This window comes from Arachis duranensis, chromosome 7 (assembly GCF_000817695.3).
Source record: "Arachis duranensis cultivar V14167 chromosome 7, aradu.V14167.gnm2.J7QH, whole genome shotgun sequence".
Lineage (NCBI taxonomy): Eukaryota > Viridiplantae > Streptophyta > Magnoliopsida > Fabales > Fabaceae > Arachis > Arachis duranensis.
In genome coordinates, this window is record NC_029778.3 from 70,839,424 (window position 1) to 70,844,612 (window position 5,189).

Sequence of the window (5,189 nt, forward strand, 5' to 3'; positions counted from 1 at the left end):
CCATAGGGCATGCCACTTGATTTCAAAGGTGTGGCACGTCAGTTTCAAAAGTCACTTGGGTGTGCCACTCGAGGAGTCAGGCGTGGCACGCCAAACTTGAAGAACCAAAAAATGAATGGACATGCCACTTGAGCAATATGGCGTGACACGCTGGTACATGATTCCAGAAGGGAAGTTAAGGCCTAAAAAGGCCTGGGCGTGCCACTTGAGATCGAAGGTGTGGCACGCCAGGCTCTCATTCTCACTTTGGCGTGCCACTTAAGCAACCAGGCGTGGCACGCCAACGCACAAAGAAGCCAAAGCAAGGGCTGGGCGTGCCACTTGGTATCGAAGGCGTGGCACGCCAGTCCAAGAGTCTAACTTTGGCGTGCCACTTGAATACTGGGCGTGGAACGCCAGCTACTGGAACCAAGGCAAGATGATGGGCGTGGCACGCCAGCCTCTAGGCGTGGCTCGCTGGTATAAGTTTTTAGAGAGAATAAAGGAGGCCAAAACACATGTACGTGCCACTTGGTGTCGAAGACGTGGCACGCCATCCACTATTTTTTACTTAGGCGTGCCACTTGAGCCTCAGGCATGACACGCCAGTGTCATTTAGGAAGCAAAAGCCATTGGGGCGTGCCACTTGAGCTCGTGGCATGGCACGCCAAATAGAGGAATCAAGTGCTTACAAAGGGCGTGGCAGTTAGATCACTTTCCAAGAAGCAGTTAAATTCCCTTTCTCTAAGCTATGAGTAGCTAAATTCCCTCTTATTGAGAGAGGGAGCTCTGTTGTACTTGATGGATTAATGATAGTGAATTTCTTCTTCTCTTCATCTTCTCTTTGATTTGCTAGAAGGAATTTTGTTCTTCATACCTAGTGTTCAATTATCTTGGAAAAGAGATTGAATGTAAAATGGGTTTCATAGGAACCTTGGGAAAGGAAACATGAAACCATGCTAGAAATCCCTTCTCACACTTGAGTAGAATCTGGGTTTTGGTGTCTGGATATGGTGACATATAATCCTCCCTCTACCTGGACCTATGATGATGTGTGGTATAATTAGGGACCAAGCATATCTCTCTTCATAAGCAATTAGACCAAAGAATCGGCTATTGATCAAGATCTGAGAGATTGAGTCACCAAGGGAATGGGGCTCAATCAATCATGATTGCCGAGAGGTCAATGAGTTGCATGATTGAAGAGGATATAAGCTGAATTTAATCCAAAGACACAACATCTCCTGATCTCAATGAATTCCCCTATTTTCATCTACCACTTTCTTTATAGCTTTCGTTTATATTCTGTAATTCTCCATTCCTATTTACAATTAAGTCATTTAATCTTCAGTCCTGTACATTGTTGCCATTTTAATTGCAGCACTTTATTGCTTTCTTTACTCTTTAGTCATTTACACTTTTTGCCCAGTTATAATTCTGCAATCACCATCTATTTGCTTAGCTTGACTTATTCACCAATTGATTAAAATTGCTCAAAACTACCAATCTCTGTGGATACGATCCCACTCCACTGTGGGTTATTACTTGACGATAATTTTGGTGCGCTTGCCAAAAGAGCAGATTCATAATCAAAAAATTTTTATGGGGTGTGAGTTCCGAACTCATCAAGTTTTATGGCGCCGTTGCTGGGGATTGGTTTGAATTTGACAATGATTAAATTGATTGGAGACCTAGATTAAGCATTTTAATTACCTTGTTATTTTTTTTATTGATCCTAAATTCTTTTCTCTATTTTTTTATTATTATTTCCATCCATTTGCTGGAATCATTTTAGTTATTCATTGTCCATATTTCCATCCTTCTAACTGTTTAATTAATTGCATCAACAAAGCTAACCACTAATCTCAACAAGATTTTTTTTCACTTCACTTGTTCTCTGCTGGCTTTTTACTGAGTGTATGACAGGTAGAAGAGGAGGAACTGTATCCCCCTTCGATAATGAACTTGAGAGGACCTTCCTTAGTTTAAGGAGGGAAGCAAGGGGCAAAGGCATAGTTGGAGAGGAAGAAGTAGAGGAAGATCTAGAAACCACCATGGAGGAAGAAGCACATAACCATGTTGGAGAGGAAGCTGAAAATCATGTTGGGCAAGAGAGGAAAGTTTTAGGCTCCTACATCAACCCAAATCTAGGAAACTGTGGTAGCAGCATCCTAAAGCCAACAATCCATGCCAATAACTTTGAGTTGAAACCCCAACTCATCACCCTTGTCCAGAATAATTGTTCATATGGAGGAGGTGCTCAAGAGGATCCAAATCAACATCTCACTGCATTCTTGAGGATATGCGACACTGTAAAGTCTAATGGTGTACACCCTGACACCTACAAGCTACTCTTGTTCCCTTTCTCACTCAAAGACAAGGCAGCAAAGTGGTTGGAAGCGTTCCCCAAGAAAAGTTTAACCATATGGGAGGATGTTGTGAACAAATTTCTAGCAAGGTTCCACCCTCCACAGCGAGTCAATAGATTGAGAACTAAGGTGCAAGTATTCAGGCAGCAAGATGGTGAAACACTCTATGAGGCTTGGGAGAGGTTCAAAGATTTGACAAGAAAGTGCCCCCCAGAAATGTTCAATGAATGGCTTCAACTACACATCTTTTATGAAGGGATATCATATGAAGCAAAGAAGGCTGTGGACCACTCTTCAGGAGGCTCACTCAACAAGAAGAAGACTATCGAAGAAGCCATAGATGTCATCGAGACTGTAGCTGAGAATGAGTATTTCTATGCTTCAGAAAGAACTCAGAAGAAAGGAGTTCTAGAACTCAATTCTGTGGATGCCTTGTTAGCTCAAAACAAGACAATTGTAGCATAACTAGCAACCTTAACCAAGAAGATGGAGGCTGGCCAAATTTCAGTTGTCCAAGCTCAAGCACCACCCAAAGAAGAAGATGCACCAGAAGCTCAAGGTGAATGGGAGCAAGCAAATTATGTGAACAACTCATCCAGACCACGATATGACCCCAACTCCAAGACATACAATCCAGGTTGGAAGAACCACCCAAATTTTGGGTGGAGAAACCAACAAAGCTATAACCAGGACCACAACAAACCCTATCCATCAAATCAACACAACACTCACAACCCCAATCATCAACCAGGCAACCGTAGACCTTACCATAACTCACAAAACACATCATACCATGGCAACCAACAAACACACAACAACCACCATCAAGACACGCCACCCTCAACCATGCAACCATGTAAAATCAAGAGCAACTTTAAGAGGATGGAGGCTACAATAGCACAACTATCATCACAGCTTGTAGGAGCTGTCTCCACTCTTATGGAGAAATAGACGCAGACTGATAGAAGGATAGACGCCAATCAAGAAGAATACAGATCAAATCTGAAGAATGAAGGTGCAGCGATCTCAAAGCTGGAAGCACAAGTGGGAATTCTATCCAAGCAGATCCCAATGCCCACACATACATTTTCCAGTGACACCATGGCCAACCCAAGAGGGGAATGCAAAGTTATTACACTCAGAAGCAGAAAAGTTACAGAAGAAGCAACCACAAGCAAGAGCAACCCAATAGAAGAGGTTGCAAAAGAGCATGGAAACAAGAACGAAGAAGAGGCCCCTGCCCCACCTTCACCAAAGCCAACCTTGAAGCCTTATGTGCCAAAGGCACCATATTCACAGAGGCTGAGAAAAGATGGGAAGGATAACCAGTTCTCTAGATTCTTAAAGATCTTCAAAAATCTCCAAATCAACATACCATTTGCTGAAGTATTAGAGCAAATGCCACTTTATGCCAAATTTTTGAAGGAGCTTATGACAAGAAAAAGAAACTGGGGAGAGAAAGAAACTATAGTGCTAACTGAGGAGTGTAGTGCCATTATACAAAAGAAACTTCCTCAGAAAATGAAGGACCCAGGAAGCTTCCAAATCCCCTACATCATAGGGGATATTAATATTGAAAAAGCCTTGTGTGACCTGGGAACTAGCATCAATCTCATGTCTCTAACCATGATGAGGAGGATGAAGATTGAGGAAGCCAAACCAAAAAGAATGACACTCCAATTGGCTGACAGAACATTTAAGTTTTCACATGGGGTAGTAGAAGACTTGCTGGTGAAAGTGGAAAAATTTATTTTTCCAGCCGACTTTGTTGTGCTAGATATGGAAGAAGAGGCTAACACATCAATCATCCTAGGAAGGCCATTCCTAGCTACTGCTGGAGCCATCATTGATGTGCAAAAAAGGAAACTAGTCTTGAGATTGCATGAAGGAAAGATGGTCTTCAATGTCTTTAAGGTAATAAGTTACCCTAAGGAATCCATAGGAGAATGCATGATGGTAGACACCATCAAACAGATAGTTCAAGGAGTTTTAGAAGGAGAACAATGTGAAAGAACTATGGAGCTAGAACAACAAGCATCAAGTGGAGAACTACCACAAGGAACCATGGAAGATTTGGTCATGCTGAACTATAAGGATAACAAGGAAGTGGAGGTACCTAAATTAGAACTGAAGACACTACCACCAAGCTTGAAATATGCATACTTGGGTGACAACAACACTTACCCAGTGATCATAAATTCAAGCTTGAGTAAAGAACAAGAAGAGGAACTTATCCAAGTGCTGAGACAACACAAGGATGCTATAGGCTGGACACTTTCAGATTTGAAGGGATCAGTCCTTCAATGTGCATGCACAAGATCCTACTTGAGGAAGATGCCAAACCTTCAAGGCAACAACAAAGGAGGCTGAATCTAACTATGAATGAAGTGGTTCAAAAAGAAGTGTTGAAGTTGTGGCAAGCAGGGGTGATTTACCCCCATCTCAGACAGCCCTTGGGTAAGCCCGGTGCAAGTAGTCCCAAAGAAGGGAGGGATCACCATTCTGTCAAATGTAAAGAATAAACTGATACCCACAAGGACAGTGACCGAATGGCATATGTGCATTGACTATCAGAAACTTAATGAAGCTACCCGGAAAGATCACTTTCCCCTGCCCTTCATGGACCAGATGCTTGAAAGACTCGCAGGGCATGAATACTACTGCTTCCTGGACGGTTACTCTGGCTACAACCAAATAGTTGTAGATCCCAAGGACCAGGAGAAAACATCTTTTACTTGTCCCTATGGAGTTTTTGCTTATAGGAGAACACTCTTTGGATTGTGCAATGCACATGCAACATTCCAAAGGTGCATGCTCTCCATCTTTTCAGACATGGGTGAG